Raw genomic sequence first — 18379 nt, forward strand, 5'->3', positions numbered from 1 at the left:
TAATGCAATACGTATAGATCACACAATCGCTATGAATTTTTAAATTAAAAATTAAACTCAGTCCATACATACTTTAGAATCTAAATAAAATTTCCAACATTTTTATAGTACAAAATAAGTTATTTTTCTCCCACAATTGTAAAGGTTTGCAGGTAAAACTTCATGTTCACATTTTGATAAAAGTATAAGTTTAGCTGAAAATATGATAAATTTGCTATTTCGAGTGAACTTAATGCAGTAAATATATCATTTCTGATAGATTTACTGTTGAATTAAATATAATTAAAATTGTAATTTGCATAAGAGCTATTAATAGTTCACTTAGGTTGCATGAAATAAAAGACTTGGTAATATTTATATTTTTAACACATCTTTTGGGTTCACAATTATAGGTGGATAACTATAATGTTATTACTTCATTGTGTTCACTGCTTTAAAATACTCACTGAACACCAGATACAACATGTTTCTCTCACTCGATTTTGCCAGTTTTCTACTCTCACTGCCTTCATCTTCTGTCAGAGTCTTGACCTTGGTGTCATTTCCTGAAGATATGTAGAAGTCAAACAGTATGGCAAGAAGGAAAAACAAAACGAGAATTTCTAAGAGTGGAGTCTTTCGTCACTGAAGGTTGACATTACAGCCAATATACTCACAAGCGTTATTAAATGCTGAAACTATCTGGAACGCTTACTCAGTTTGTAATATTTAACTTAGATCTTTTTACCTGGGTCTAAGAATAAGGGCCGAATTGTCATTAAAAATACGACATAAATACTTATATAAAAATTCAACTACAATAATAATACTGAACAAAAAGCGACATATTTCTAACCATTACTTATGAAGCTGTATCAACATAGATACTAGAAACTGTATGAGTATTTTTGAAAAATATACTATTATTGTTCTCACAAGCAACAGTTTCTAACAAATGTGTTCGAATTTGTACTAATACGCATGTCAGAATGTTCGATGAGTTATTTATGAAAATTATATTACTTTTGTTTTAGCAGCATTTTCTAATAATGTTTTGATAAACGTATTGACATACATTGTAATATTTTTGGTGACTATTATTGACAATTACATTATTATTATTCTAACAACAATCTCAAATAATCACTTGTTAAACTATATTGATATACACTAGAATATTTTTGGTGAGTATTCTTGGCAATTATATTAGTATTGTTTAAATAACAATTTCAAAAAGTCACTTGTTGGTCATTTTAGACCATGAGTATTTTCATCTTTGTTAACTCTTTAATTACTAACAGGGTATATAATATTTATTTATTTTAGCATTTCCGGGCAAAGTTAGTCGGAAGTGCTTTCTACATATATCTGTCTCTAATATTGAATAGATAAACTAGAAAAAAATCAACCATACCTATCTCCGACAGTGGGAACTGACCATCACTTTCATATCGTACTCATAACCCTAAAGTGAGCATATGCCACGTTTATTGTAGCAAGGGGCTGAGAACCACAGACTTTCGGATTCATAGTCTGTGCACGACCACCATGAAGCCACGTCTGGCTTTGACTTTTAGATGTCTTTCAACAAAGTTTCAAGTTTGACATTATCAGGTTATATGCCATAAAGCTTGGTACAACTAATCAAATTCTTATTGGATTTGAGTTGTACACTAGCAAAGGGTTTTGATTTTTCTCTGCGGAGGAAATATGAACTGTATCAGAATTAAACACAAACTTTGATACATATCGCACATATTTTACAAAACATGTACACTTCGTGTGATAACAGTACTCTAAACCCTCACAATCTCTTGAACTGGTAAATAAGATTTTCTTTGTTCGAGGTGTTTTGAAATTATGTTAACCTGTTTAAAAGCTTTTGTTTCGGAATACATAGTGCCATTCCCTTTGAATCCCTGTTGCTCTGCTGTAATATTCCATGTACCTCCTTTAGACCTGTAGAATTTCCTTTTAGTAGCCATGGCAGCCGAGACTCAAGGGTCCTTATGTTTCGTTAAGATAATAAATATTAAGTTACTGTGTTACGTTAATGTACTTTCGTTTATAACACATGTCTCCCATTTCATTGGTTAATTAAGTTTCGGTTTACTGTGTTCCTCTTGCTGAAACAAAGTCTAAAAGACTAAGTCACTCATAAATACCTGTTGTTTCCTTCTGGAAGCAAAATTCGTGTTGAACGTTTAATAGCTTATCTTCTGTTGTTTGTAATTAAGCACAAAGCTATTAATAGGCTATGTGTGCTTTGCCTACAACAGGTATCGAAATCCGGATTCTAGCGTTGTAAGTCTGCAGACGCATTGTTGTACCACTGGCTTGTGTAAAAATCGCTTCTGCTTTTACAAACAATAATTTATTTCTACAGCATTATGAGAGCATTATAAGTGTTGTTCAACAAAAGTAGCTATATAAGGACTATTAAACTCTTCTTCTGGTTAGGGCTAAGAACAATACAAAAACTTTATGGAAATATATTGTTCTAAAATATCGTATTAATTACTAGTACTGTTTTTCAGTCGCTAACTTAGTGTGAATTAATTAAAATGTGTGTTAGAAACTCTACGATAAAACAGCAGTGAGTACTGAAAAAAAAGTCAGCTATTCTCTGTAATCTACCATAAAAGCTCTACTCTAGGATATGATTTTTTAACGTTTCTAAAAAAGTTAAGATTTTTTCGTTTGACTTCCATGTCACTTTATTTATTGTTAGACTTTTACTGCCTGAATGTTAAAAATAACACAACTTTTAGTTACTTCTCACCAACACCAAAGAAACTGATAAGCACACACTGAATTATTAAATCATATTTATGGAATACATTTAACTGAGATACGGTTTCGGTCTTCACTTCCATTGCTTATTCGAATAGAAACTTTAGCCTGTTCTCAGAGAAGATTTAGTTTGTATTATTTTATGTCATTTTTTAATTGCTACCAAATATGATTGGTTTGTTTTACTCAAGTAGCTCGTAAAATATTATCGTAGGTGAAGCTATGTTAACCACTAGTGAAACTAGGTGGGCTTTTAAATAACCAGTCGTGTCTAGTCTCTTAAGTGTATATTTATAACCCAAAAGTAGACAAATGCAATAGACCGAGATCAGCCTACTGTGGAGTTCTGAAGTGAATGTGCTATTGTATTTAATGTACCATAGTAGAACATGTGTACGTTTTGAGGAGAAACATTCATGTAAATAAATTTAATATTGTACAAGCAATTGCGAAGTAGGCTTAGGTCTGTTTTGTGATCGTTAATCTAAATACCGGCTTACAAGATTCATTCATAAGTATGTATGTGGGTGTATATGTTTTTCTTGTAGCCAAATCCACCTCAGGCCATCTGCTGAGTCCACCGAGGAGAATGAAACCCCTGATTTTAGCGTTGTAAATCCGTAGAAATAGCGCTGTATCAGCGGGGACAACATCCATAAGTAAATAATGTACAATATTTTCAACCTGAGCAACAAATTATGCGACACATGGCCTAAACGATTACGTCTGTCAAAAACCCTAATGTTCAGACACAGCTGTGCCTAATTTAGAACTGCTTGACCAAAGGGAGGACAGCCAGTCACCACCACTCGCAGCTTACACATCTGTTCTCTCAACTGACTAGCGAGATTAATCAACTGTCACTGTTTAAACGTGGCCACAGATGAAAGTGAAAGAGTGTTCAGCAACACTTCACACAAGCTCGAACATGAGACTTTCCCATTTTCAGTCTGAGACGATAACCACTGTCCTTACTCCACCAAGCACAAGAGTAACTTACAGTTAAAATTACACGGGCAAGGGGGAGTAATTTCTTATCATTCTCTACCAAAGGAAAAGTAGTTCTCAGAACAATTTGTTTTTGTGTAATATCTAGAAACAGATATTAATAAGAATAAACTCCTAAAGTAATGTCATTAAGTTTAATTTGAATTACGCCCAGAGAAATATATTTCATGCTTGGTCAAGGTTTTATTAACAGATCTTTACTGTAATAGTAGATTTCAGGCTTTCCACCTACGTTTGGCATATGGGATTGGGAGGGTTTCTTTGTATGTTTATCGTTAAACACAAAGCTACAGAATGGGCTATCTGTGCTCTGCTTCCCCCCCCCCACTGGTATCGTAACCTGGTTTCTAGTGTTGTAAGTCCAAAGACATGCCTCTGTGTCCCTGGGATATTGGTAGCCCATTAGCCTATATTATATAATAAAACTGTACAGTACGTAACTGAGAACTACCGTCTACATGTGCATCAACATTCATCAACCCACTTAAAATGAAGATAAATAAATCCTGCTCTATCCTCATCTAGTTACGTTTCGTATTGTAAGTATTTTGTTATCACTTACAATTACTCATTTTAGCCATCGTTAATCAGTGATAGAAATGAAGGTCAAGGATAAAACTCTGTCAGTTTGATGGGAAATTAATGTCATCTCACTGAGCAAACGAATCGCCCCAGGCCTTGACCGGTCAGCTTGGTCAAGCCTTTAAAGTGACAGCTGTAACCAATGTGTTTCCGAATTGCTGAAAGGTTCGGGTACGTTGTTTTCCCCTCTGCATTCGGAACTTGTGTGTATACGCGTTTGTGTGTGTGTGTGGATGAGTAGAACGTGATTGTTGTTAGGAAATCATAGTAAGTGGATAAATTCTATACTCTTTACATACATGTGTGTACTTTAGAGCTATAAACTCGGATAAATCTCTAATTCTTAAAAATTAGATCACAGTTATTTAAGTTTAAAATTTGTAATTTTTATTTAAAATTCAGTTTTTAGAAATTATTCATAAAACCCAACATCCCCAAATCTAACTACTTCAACCAAAAATATCAAGACATTACCACGTGATGTAGCTCTATAACTAATTACACATTTAAAAAAAAGTAATGTTTATTTCAATCCTCGAAGTGCAGTTTGCTCCTCTTGTCCGTAAAGCTCTACTATACCACAAATATTCCAAGCAGTTGAAGTTATGGGTGCGTTATAAAAATGATAGTCAGTCTCATAGCATGGATGATATGATACAGAGTAATACCGATTAGTTGGCTACATTCAATATGGCCGTACGACAGTAGATAGCCTTTATAATATAAAATGCAAATGCCTCAGTTCTCGTTCATTAAGTATGAAGTTTCCTGAATAACAGAAAAAAAAAATTTAATTTTTTCTATATTTTTTAAATCATTATTAGCAACCTCGGATTAAGACATGAACTTACCGGGCTGGAACCTTTAGTCTCACACTCAAGCCATGACTACAACGCATTTCTGTCACGAGAGGTCTTCTCTAAGTTGACAAGCCTAGAGCCAATAAAACCCTTAATCCAGCCTTGATTATCAGTTCAAATGTTTCAGGCCATTGTAAGTGATATAAATAAATATCATGTTATGAAAAACAAACGGTAAAATGACCAACTAGTTTAATTGTGCATAATAACTGGGAGTCTTTCAACTTTGTCAACGAAGTCGGAAGTGCAATGTTTTTAATTCACTCTACCATTCTCCCCTGTATGGCTATATTGGAAAAGTCCAGTTCCGGGCTTTTATCCACTGCTGTTAGTGGCACATCGTTCAGAAGACTGCATCATTCGTGTTCGTTCGCTTAGTGCATGTAGAGAGATTCCAGACCATCAAGTGCTATTTTATTGTAGTGACCAGGAGACGTGTCAAAACGTTTGTGCGATGTTGGTATTTATGTGAAAATCTGTACGAAATAAACAGGAATAAAAGGTAGGCAAGGATAGTGTATTCAATGATTTCAGCAGTATTACTAAATCACTGATTAATTTTGATCTGAATTTCAAGCGAAAAACATTACGATTAAGCAAAGATGTAATGTGAATATATACTAGTATCGACACAGTACAATTTTTAAGTGCATGTGTACTAGGTAAGTTATTCATTTGATTCAATAAATAATTTATTGATTTCACATTAAGAAAAGGGAAGATTTTGTTTGTTTTTTTTTCGTTTGAGAGGAGGAGGGTTCGATTCCTCTCTGTGGTTTCAGCAGATAGTCTGATGTGGCTTTGCTATAAGAAAAACACACACACGCGTTTGCAAAGACATTAATGTTTAATTTTATTAGAACCGATGTTATAATAATTCACTGGAATTCTATTACATTAGTTACGTAACCAGCTAGCCAAACTGTGTGTGATAAGTAGTGAAAAGATAGTTAATTGTTATATAAAACGAAGAGAAAGAAAAACAAAGAGTTTCAGAGATTAAACTTCATATACAAAAGAAGTTTTGGGAAAGATAAACCTAGGATTTTCATTTGACATCAAAATGTTGAAACGTCAAGCTCAGATATTTTACGTGAACAAACGTCTAAAATTAAACATCTATTTAGCGAAAATGCTAGACTTTATTTAATCCTAATATTAAGTACATCACGTGGTTGCTTAACATTATAATTACTATGCAAGTATACTCTTTAAAACAAGAAACGCAAAAGAGATATTTTTGTTATTATAAAGAGAAATATATGTGATAACGTTACAAGCTCAGAGTATGTGATGTTACACGTGTTAAGGCACTGATTATCAGACCAAAATGACGATAAAAGTTGTGCACTTTGAAAACGGAAGAAAACATCGGATTTTTCGCCAAAACGCATGCGTGTCCAATAAATTTGTTTGAGAGGTCCGCATTTCTGCAAGTGCAACATGTTCAAAATCCCTATAAAAGTGACGGGTTCTCGGTTTCCATAGCTCAGTGTTAAGCCACCGACACGCAATACAGTTACGCCTAGACTGACTGAACCACAACGCAACAACGCCATTGGTCACATTCGGGATAGGACCACCACTGCGACGTCTACTGCCTCAACCATACCAGGGCTGCGTAGAATTTCCGATCAGACCTTACGCAACCGTCGACGAGATTCTTAGGCCCCATGTGCAACCCATCATGGTGAACGTCAACGACGTTTTTCAACATGACAACGCCTGTCCTCACACAGCCCGACTCACCACTGTCTTCTTGAGACACCACAACATCAACGTTCTTTCCTGGCCCTCCAGATCACCAGATGTAAACCCCATCGAACATCTTTGGGACGAGTTAGACCGACGTCTGCGACGGCGACAACCTCAACTGCAGACTCTACCTCAACTTGCAGCAGCTTTGCAGGCTGAGTGGACAGCCATTACACAGGATGTGATTCGTCATTTCATCGCTTCCATAGGCAGGAGATGCCAAGCAGTTATTGATGCTCACGGGGGGCATATTCGTTATTGACGTTGAGTGACGTTAAACTTCACCTAGTGAGCGTGGACTTCGCCTTTGCAGACTTTGGATGTTCAGCAGTGAATGTGCAAAGTTTCACACATGTCATACAGAACTACCCGACATAAACTTGTTAACAATTTGTCTCATATTTTGCCTTTTGCGTTTCCTTTTTTTGAAGAGTATATTTTAATTGTATGTATGTGTTTGTGTCCGAGTATTTTTATAACAAAGCCACATCTGACCGAGGGGAATCGATGTTTGTTTGTTTTTTGAATTTCGCACAAAGCTACTCGAGGACTATCTGTGCTAGCCGTCCCTAATTTAGCAGTGTAAGACTAGAGGCAAGGCAGCTAGTCATCACCACCCACCGCCAACTTTTGGGCTACTCTTTTACCAACGAATAGTGGGATTGACCGTTACATATAACGCCCCCACGGCTGAAAGGGCGAGCATGTTTAGCGCGACGGGGATGCAAACCCGCGACCCTCAGATTACAAGTCGTATACATTAACACGCTTGGCCATGCCGGGCCGGAGGGGAATCGAGCCCATGAGTTTAGCAGCGTTAATCTGAAGGTTTGCTTTCTCCCAGCGAGAGATACGATTACATGCCAAACACAACATTTCATACGTTGCATCTTTATCCTGTCATTCTAGCAATACAGAACATTCACAAGTTGGTACAGATTCTAACCATATGAATACGTAATTGCCATAAATCTCTAAAAGAAAATGTATAAGCAGTATTTAACGTATTAAAAGGGAATCTGTTAAAGACATACAACTTGTAAACAATTTGACATTGAGAGTTTCTGTAACATTTTGATTGTGTTTTTTTCACAAAATGTAAAATTTATAGCACAGCTACTACTATCACTGTAGCATGCCATGCAGGAAGGTTAGACCTGTAATGTGATAATTCAAAACTGAATAAAATTTTTAAGATGATAATTAACTTTCCAAGTGTGCTTTCTAAATTATCTCAGTCGATACTTCATTCAAATAGCTAAATATGTAATTTGTATCCCTCATAGCAAGATACAGAAAAGTCAAATCTATTACGAAATTGGAAATGTGTAGCAATCAATATTTAACGACTGTTTCGGTCAAAATTAAAACTTCTTTTGGAAAGCAACAACATATATTTCTATTCCGACTCATACGATTTTAGGAGCTATCATTTCCACTTAGATGACGTGTCATTCAAGTTGAGTTTCGAATATAGGCTTACTGTTTCTACACTCAAGGTATTCCAGTATGCGCAGCAAGTTCTCCTTGATGTTTCGTTGCACTGTTTGGTCTTATGTTCTTTCATAAGAAACAACAACAAACAAAGATGCTAGAAACAACATACTTAGGATAGGATTTCTAAAAAACTAGACATACAATATTATCAGAACCATGTGATTTCTTCTCCCTTGTACTGGACCATTGCTTTTCTTGAAGCTCTATTTTTGTTTTATTTTGACTGTACATCAGTACCTGTGGCCTTGATAGCAAGGAAGCGACTTTAGCGTGACTGCCTGTCATTCCCTCTTCTTCCTGTTACCATGGGCGTTGGAACAAATATGTGGTGGGAAGGGGAAATTTGGAAGTAAGTCAAGCTTGTTAGAATTGTGCCTGCTTTCGGCAGACGGAAACATATTACCCTAGAAAAGTTTTGACAGTTAATATAAGGGACGAGGTAAGACAGAAATAAGAAGTGAACACAAGTAAAATTTGTGTGAATATAATCTTCAATGTTCACTTTAACTGTTTTAACTTTTATAGTAACCAAATTCGTTTTTGTAGCCTTTATCTGTTTAGGAAAGGATCGTTAGTTTGAGCCATAAACTCAATTCAAGTTAGTGAGGTTAGAAAACTATATGGGAGGGGAAGGCACAGTGGATTCGGGTTCTCGTTTCAGCTTATGCATGGAAATGTTATAAATAACTTAATGTTTTTACCTCTTTCATTAACATTATAACGTTATCATTTAGATACAGAGGGAGGTAGTTTGTTAGTAGATTCAGTTAATTGCCTCCTTTAGTTTCAAGAGTGGTGCTAACTTTAGTTAGTTACCTTTAAGTTATGCATGGACACAGTTCTTGAAACACTTGCAGGTTATTCCTACCAAACTTAGTAATCAATGCAGATGTTTTTAATCTGTACTGGGTAAAGATTTTTAATCGATTATCCCTTACTCAAAACCACAGCATAAATCAAAACGATTTTTGCATTAACTTGTGACAAATTATGTTCATTTGTACTAAATTATCCAATAAGCAGAACTTCTTAGGTAAAAATTAAAAATTACAATTTTGACCTATTTCATTTGCATGTTTTTAGCAGTTATGAGAATAATTTTTAGAAGCTATTTACTACAAAGTCGAATAAGCAATTTCTGCTTAATGTACCATTTAAAGATTTAAAAACATGTTTAATATATGGGAAGAAGGTGCTGTACCTTCTGTAACTCTACTGATTGTGTGTTATAATAAGCCTGGTTGGCGCCATATTCTTATAGCACTATAATGTCCCTTCAAAATATGTTTATTAGTATTACAACACAGTAAATTCCAATTAGAATGTGTTATCAATTGCCAACACACACACACAATAGAAATGTGTGACTATAACAGCATTGTTAAATAATTATCAATTGTTGCAATACAGTAAAATGTATCCAAATATTTTTCACTAATTATTACAACTTAACAAACCACATTTGAAAAATGTTAGCATATGTTTTGCAAGTTCGCTCCTGCTCATGAAGTCGAAACATATAGAGTCCACATTTTATGAATGTTTTAAATTGTGTATCAATTTTAACACTGGTTGTCATTTATTTATTGTTTTAATGATAACGGTTGTTACAACACAATAAACACACTCGAAAAAATAGCAATTGCTATGACGCGATAAAATACATTTCAAAAGTATTCTGATTGCTACAATGACACTCAAAAAATATGTTCTAGAGAAAGGCTGGTTTTCCCAAAACTACAGCACGTGTATATGAACAGAATCCAGAAAAATAAAGAAATGAAATTAACTATATTGTGTTGCTATAGAATGGCTTTTTAATCGTTTCATTATCAGAAAAGAGTGGATGAGAGGGCTCCTCATGTTTTTCAATCAGAATGAAACTTGATACAATGATATAGAATGACATGAGAAAGGTCACCAAAGGGATGGCAGTTGGACGTCCCATCTTCTATACAAATAAATTTAAATATATGTATATGTGTATCTGTTCCTTATTCGTTTCCATATTTCTTGATCAAACAACATTCAGCTTGACACAGTAATGGCATGAGAAAGGTTAGATTTCCATATAATTTCATGTGTAATTTTTAGAAAAACTACCAAATCGGTACAACTTGCCACAGTGATAGAGGATATATGGGGGTTAGACCCCCATCTAATTTAATATTAATTTAGTTCTTGAAAACAGTGTATCTTTCTTTGCATTATTAGTACATTTATGCGTTATTATTGCACATTTAATCTTGATTATGTTAAGAAAATATGGAAGCATAATTTCCTATCCTTTTTTCTTTTACATATTAGCTCTATTTCACCTTCCAACGGACAGGTACTCTAGCTGGTATGTTTATATATCTGTGTTGTGTGAATGTGTCGCACATAGATATATATGCATGTGTATGTGTTTGTTATGAAAGTTCATTAACAACATATCTCAAACACTGGCTGACTTTGAATATTTGAGTATTGTGTCTTATTTCAGGTTATTTCATCAAAACTTACTGAAAAGTATTTTTGAACCTTTGGTTAACAAATTATCAGTAACATTTCTTGTGCGTTTTTTTAAAGAAACACAGTATGTTAAGGATGATATTACTGTAGAATAGACACTGAAAATTAATGCCAAAGTTCAGTTTGTGTATTTGCATATAGACTATACGCTATAAAAGACCGTCATAATAAAGAATGTACGTTATAAAATACAGTAGAATTCTCTCGAGAACTCTTGATCATATGATAATTGTTCTTCTTTTTAATTCGTTCTCCCTAAATTTCGTGATGTTACGAACAAATCAATATTAAATTCAAAGAGTCGCTTCTCTTTATTGTCCCCAGAAAATACTTAAAATACAAAGAAGGATGTACGTATGCTGAATACTGTTAGAAAGCAAATAGGAGTCTATGAAGTCATCTAGAAAAAAACCATAAAACCACCTTTTATACTTAGCAATATTTTAAGTAAAATATTTAATTGTTCATTATGGTCGTATTTCTGTAACTAAAAAGAAATTCATATTTCAACATTTTGTAGATACTTAAAAAAAAAAGTGACAGGTAATCCAAAATCCTCCATAATTTTTCGTTAATTGTTACTTCCATGTAACTGTTTATGAGAAACGTTGTAAAACGATTATTATATAACTTTAATTTGAGACAACCAGTTAAGATTTTACGATTATACAAGTGGGTAATTTTAGTGGAAGAACTTTATGCCAAAAACATCAGTCGCTCAGTTATTAATTCTTTATGGTTACTGTCAGTTAAACATAAAATAATAATAAATGGAGAGACAAATTATTTCGTAAAACACACTGACAGAGAGTTTTTATCTTCAAACATTGGGAAAATACTCTTTGTATTGTTCTCCAGTGGCACAGTAATATGTCGGTGGACTTACAACGCTATAAAACAGGTTTCGATACCGATGGTTGGTAGAGAACAGATAGCCCATAGTGTAGTTTTGTGCTTAACTACAAAAACAAACAAAAACTTTGTACTACGTTCTCTGTATGGAATCATACAACTAGCATTTAATCAGATTCTTCTGTATGCGACCTGATGGTTAGTCTGCTTAACTGAGGATCCGAGGATCTATGGTTCACAACTTGTTGAGTAAACACACAAAAAAACATGATCGTGAGTGCCTGTCAAATCTAGTTATATTTCATTTAAGCAGCTTAAGTATTTCCTTCTCTCCAATTCAAAATTAAGAAGAGTTGGTAAGTTGGCCTTTGTGTATCTTTGCGCAAATATTCGAAACAAATCAAATCAAATTTTCGTGTATGCATCGACGACTGTTGAATGAACTATGTCAAACTGCCCAGTCTTAAGAGTTCAGAGTAATAAAGTGCTGACTTCTCCTTACAATCATAACCTATCAAAAACTTTTTTAAAGTTTTAATTACAGGTTAACAAGGAAAATTCTTAGTTGCGGCTTCTATGTGATACTTTGTAAATGGCTCCAAATTTATTAAACTTATGATATAACTGTGTTTTATTATACGACTTAAAAAAAGGAATTTCCCCAAACATTTTTCTTCTGTCCAGCACCAGTTGGAAAATGGATGTCAAAGAACAACTATATAAACTATACATATTACACGTACTTGCAACTGAAAGATATTTATAATGAACTTACCAGTCCAAATAAAAATTACAAATCGAATAACGACTGACACGAAATTCCTTGGTGCGTTTATTGAAACAAAGGGCCCAGCATGGCCAGGTGGTTTAAGACGTTCGACTCGTAATCCGAGGGTCGCAGGTTCGAATCCCGGTCTCACCACACATGCTCATCCTTTCAGCCGTGGGGACGTTATAATGTGACGGTCAGTCCCACTATTCGGTAGTAAAAGAGTAGCCCAAGAGTTGGCGGTGGGTGGTGATGACTAGCTGCCTTCCCTCCAGTCTTACACTGCTAAATTAGGGACAGCTAGCACAGATAGCCCTCGAGTAGCTTTGTGCAAAATTCAAAAACAAACAAACAAGCTCTCGTGTAGCTTTGCGCGTAATTCAAAAAGAAATTATTGAAACAAAGTACAGTTGGGACCAGGTGGAGTTGGTTGCCTGGGTTTGTGAAACTGAGAAGTACAGTATAGGTCAGGTAGAGTTGCTTGGTTTTTTGAAACTGAGAAATACGGTATGGGTCAGGTAGTGTTGCCTGGGTTTGTGAAACTGAGAAGTACAGTATAGGTCAGGTAGAGTTGCTTGGTTTTTTGAAACTGAGAAGTACGGTATGGTTCAGGTAGTGTTGCCTGAGTTTGTGAAACTGAGAAGTACGGTATGGGTCAAATTGTTTGTTTTAAATTTTACGCAAGGCTACACGAGAGCTATCTACGCTAGCCGTTCCTTATTTAGCAATGTAAGACTAGAGGGAAGACAGTCAGTCATCACCACCCACCGCCAACTCTTGGGCTACCCTTTTGCCAACGAATAGTGGGATTTATCATCACATTATTGTATTCCCACGGATGAAAGGGCGAGCATGTTTGATGCAACGGAGATAGAGATCAGATAGAGTTGCCTAGGTTTGAGAAATGTAAAAGTATAGCATAGGTAAGTCAGAATTGCTTGACTTAGTGAAACCTGGGAGTGGACAGTATAGGCCTCGTAGTTTCGCCGTTAGGAAGCACAAAAATTACAACTTTATTCCATTTTATAAAATTTCAGTACATGTTTTCAAATTCTTACTATTACCAATCAAACATTTAGGTGTTCTGTTCATGTAGTAATGTATTCTCTGCCTTACATTGCTTGGTGGAACTAAATTGTAAAATAAATGGTAAAATAATTTTATATTTGTGGTAACACTGAGAATTAGATTGGTAAAATAAATCATTAGTGAATGTTAAGATGTTTCAATCAATGTTGTCGAAATGACAGCATCTGTTAGTTGTGCCTACCTCTTTTATTTTAATTTTTTTAAAGAAAACCAGTCATTGAAATGAGCATTTTGACATGAAAGATAGTTGACGTTTTTGTTGGGTTTTCTTTATACTAAAAAAAAACTGGATATATAGGAAGCGTTAAACGACTTCTTCGTGTATTCCTGTGGAGTTTAGATTTATTGAAGAGTAGTACGGTAAAATATTATTGGTTGAAATGACGCGGTGTGCTTGTAACATACACAAAGAAAAATTCCTATCTTTAAAAACAAAGGAAAAAATAGATTTTGGCACATTGCCAAATATAGATTTGTTTCATTATTCTGTTATTTTTCAAAAAAATCACTTTCAGGAATTGAGTTTCAGATAGACTTTAATTATAGTTTCTACACATTGGGTTGGATAATTTTAATGACCATGACGAAATGATTTAGAAAATGTGTCTGTTAGTAACAACAAACTCTCCTGAAAAATTTCTGAACTGTAAAGCTATTGATCGATTTTTGCATTTACCCTCTTACATTGATCGTTTGAGAAGCAAGAAGTGAACATTACGGAGACTATAATATTTGGGGCAGTGATGTAAAAAAAATAACTTTGTTCGAATTATTATCCAACTAACTACAAATAAGAAAGACCTGTGCAGTGCAAAGCAAACAACTGTTTACAGCAATTGCACAGTTTTTAGTGTTGAAAGCTACTTTGTTTTTATTAGTATATCTTGGTTATATAGTAAATCAACACGAATTGCATCATTGTTTTTTGTGCTCCATAAAATCGTTCACTTAATAAATTTCGATTGTAAAAATAAAGATTTGTAAACACTGTAATATGGAATATACAGATAGCAATTTCAAGGAACGCTTTTCCTTACGTTAATTTTTACATCTTCTAGCAAAATAATTTTTCGAAAATTTGGGAGTTTTATCATGTTTATTAAGAAATACCCTGTCTCGTCTGGAGATTGTAACACATCGTATTGATTAGGCTTAGTATGTGGTTGCACGATCCTTTGAACGCGCTTTACTTCTTAAAGCTCTTTTAGACAAGTTCTCGAGTTACTGATTAATTTAAATATTATAAAAGGGGAATACTGTACAGACAACTTTAGTAATTACTAAAATATTAGAAATATCAAATAATTAAACATGTAATCGCCCTGTTCAGGAAAAATCATCAAAGTTGAAGAAACTCAACATGAAAAATAGAATAAGCAAAACAAAAGATCCTAGGTTCGAACCTGTGAAACGCCGCTGAATACGTTCCGCACTTTCAGCTGTAGGCGGATTATGTAAATGTAATCAATCTAGACTTAAAAGAGAGTCAAACAGGTAGTAGGTGGTGCTGACTGGCTTCTATCCATCTGGTCAACAGTTCTAAATTAGGTAAGATCAAGCCAAAAATCTTGGCTGTTTAGCCCATGTATCGCATAAGATGCGATTCAAATTGAAAATGCTAAATATTTCAGACTGGGCTTTTACATTACAAGTTCGAAATGTGTGGGTAACTATCATCCGATCGACAGTCTGAGACAAAACCACTGTAAAGTATTTTAAATCTGAAAAGGGAATCACAGTCTGTGAGCTTTCTGTGTAAATGAACAGTGAGATCTTATAATATGATAACTTTAGTATTATATGAGGTTTGTGTTATGTAGCTGATATACTTTTTGAGTCTTCTATATAGTTTTTAATAATAATCACGAGGGTTGTGTTATCTGGTTAACTAATTTCTTTATCTCCTTCTATAAGGTTCACAATTACATCACGGCCAACTTAGAAGTAATTTTATCTGTGGAAACGTTTGACGCGGAAAAGTTGGTTGGTTGGCGTTTATTGGCGCAAAGCAACTGGTACGCAAAAATATAATTCTACTTACTACGAACAAAATACTTGGAAGCAGTCTTACGTTACAGCAGTGAGATCTATAGTATTCAAGTTATCTTTACCTTTTGGGTTTTCTACATGTAATATAATCTCCGAATACAGAGCGCTTTTGAATGATCTGTACCTTCAGGCAAGGTAAACTGATAACAAGGTGTCAAAACTACATTCCTTAAGTGTTATGCTTAAAGTGAGCTAGTATCTGTCGTATGGCAATTTGCATGCATATAATCTTTAAACTCATAGACTTTGAGCTATAAAGTTCACGTTATTCTTTGATCTTTCGCTATATAGTCCGCTATATACCGGGACAGCAGTAAGTCTACGGATTTACAGTGTTCAAGTCAGGAGTTCGATTCCGATCGATGGACAGAGCAAATAATTCGGTGTGGCTTTCCTATACAAAAAATATCACACACTCTTTTTCTATATAATTCATAGCTATGGGAGCTAACTCAGGTACATTTAACTTATATGAGCCAAATATACACTCTGAAATTACGATCTATCTCAGGTACATTTATCTTATATTAACCAAACATACACTCTGAAATCACGATCTATCTCAGGTACACTTAACTTATATGAACCAAATATACACTCTGAAATCACGATCTATCTCAGGTACATTTAACTTATGTGAATCAAATATACACTCTGAAATCACGATCTATGTCAGGTACATTTCTCTTATATGAACCAAACATACACTCTGAAATCAGGTACATTTAACTTATATGAACCAAATATACACTCTGAAATCACGATCTATCTCAGGTACACTTAACTTATATGAACCAAATATACACTCTGAAATCACGATCTGTTTCAGGTGCATTTATCTTATATGAACCAAACATACACTCTGAAATCACGATCTGTTTCAGGTGCATTTATCTTATATGAACCAAACATACACTCTGAAATCAGGTACATTTAACTTATATGAACCAAATATACACTCTGAAATCACGATCTATCTCAGGTACACTTAACTTATATGAACCAAATATACACTCTAAAATCACGATCTATCTCAGGTACACTTAACTTATATGAACCAAATATACACTCTGAAATCACGATCTATCTCAGGTACACTTAAATTATATGAACCAAATATACACTCTGAAATCACGATCTATCTCAGTTACACTTAACTTATATGAACCAAAGTGTATAACTCTGAAATCAAGATAATTATTTCTCGTATCTTTTTTTCAAAATTTCCGATTTTACGATAATGTTACGAACGGATACAATATGATACAATAACGTTTTATTCTCTAGCTTTAACCCTTTCTATGCCGCGTGTACAGATAAACAACTCTTCCCAGAGTTAGTTTATTAAAAAGATTCATAAATTAAGAAAATTATCTTTGATGCAGTTAATTCATATTAAGATTTTTTATATGCAATCAATCCATATTTAGAAGAAAACCATAGAGGCGGTAGGGGTTTCTGATACTTTTATTCGTTTTTTGACCCTTAATAGATTAGATGATCGTAACTTTTCTGCTCAAACTGGCAAGGCTTGAAATATATTTAAGATAAACGACAATGTTTTGCATATTTTTTCACCATTTTTTAGTAAATTAATACATTTTAAAACAAGTTCCTTTTTTATTTTTCCTTCTCACATTCATTTTAATTTAGTCCTTTTTCCGAGAATTACAATAACGACACTCATTAGAACTTTTCACAATTATAAGACACTAACGATGTTCGTCAAAAAATTGTCGTCATTCAGTAAATTAATGAAATATCGAATGGTCTTAAAACATAGACGTTTACTAACATTTATGTGAATCATTACGTTGAGAATTGGGTGTTCTTATCAACATTAATTCAAAAACAAGGTGTTCGATATGTATTAGGTCCGGCATGGCCAAGTGGGTAAAGCACTCAACTCGCCCTTTCAGTCATGGAGCGTTATAATGTGATGGTCATTCCCACTATTCGTTGGTAAAAGAGTAGCCCAAGCGTTGGCGGTGGGTGGTGATAACTAGCTGCCTTCCCTATAGTCTTACACTAATAAATTAGGAACAGCTAGTGCACATAGCCCTCGTCTAGCTTTGCGTGAAATTCGAAAACAAACTATGTATGTTAAATGTATTTCCAACATGTCTGAAAATATCGTCTTCATCTACGTGAAATGTACTCTATGCCCTGTATAAAGTATGCTTTGCAATTACGCACACTCACAAAAACAAATAAAATGGAATTACTAGTCGTCACTAATCATTACTCAGTGCATAATGTACTAAGAGTTTTCCAAAACTTCGTCTAGATATTTAGTTGAAATCCACAAAGTTATAGATAGCAATATGCAGTTCCATACGTTTTGTACTTACGATTTTTGGTATACTACAAAAATAACAGCCAATTCTACTTTTCGGGTACAAGTACTGCTGTCTTTCTGGTCCACAGTTCTAAATAAGGGACTGCTAAGACTTAACAGTTGGGTCAGACTTCAAGGTTCAAACGATGTGTCGCATATGGGGCCATTTATAGTTAAAATACCAAATTTCACCCGAATTACTATTATCTTCTCTGGCAAAGTCAAATAAAATGGGAATTTTAAAAAACACACCAAAATATTTAGAACCAGTCATATTATGCATTGTTCTCAGGA

The 18379-nt window shown here is 34.4% G+C and overlaps 1 protein-coding gene across 2 annotated transcripts in view; it reads left to right on the plus strand.

Moving 5' to 3' along the window:
- Window positions 1–5575: 5575 nt before the first annotated feature.
- The window catches only part of LOC143237851 (cGMP-dependent 3',5'-cyclic phosphodiesterase-like), a 77315-nt gene continuing 64511 nt past the window's right edge, over window positions 5576–18379 (plus strand). The window contains exon 1 of one of the 2 annotated variants that reach the window (XM_076477530.1): window positions 5576–5724. The gene's annotated coding sequence lies outside the window, so the exon portion shown is untranslated. The remainder of the gene's footprint in view (window positions 5725–18379) is intronic. The other variant, XM_076477529.1, reaches the window with a different exon arrangement.

The sequence above is a fragment of the Tachypleus tridentatus genome, chromosome 13 (assembly GCF_004210375.1).
Source record: "Tachypleus tridentatus isolate NWPU-2018 chromosome 13, ASM421037v1, whole genome shotgun sequence".
NCBI classification, from domain to species: Eukaryota; Metazoa; Arthropoda; class Merostomata; order Xiphosura; family Limulidae; genus Tachypleus; species Tachypleus tridentatus.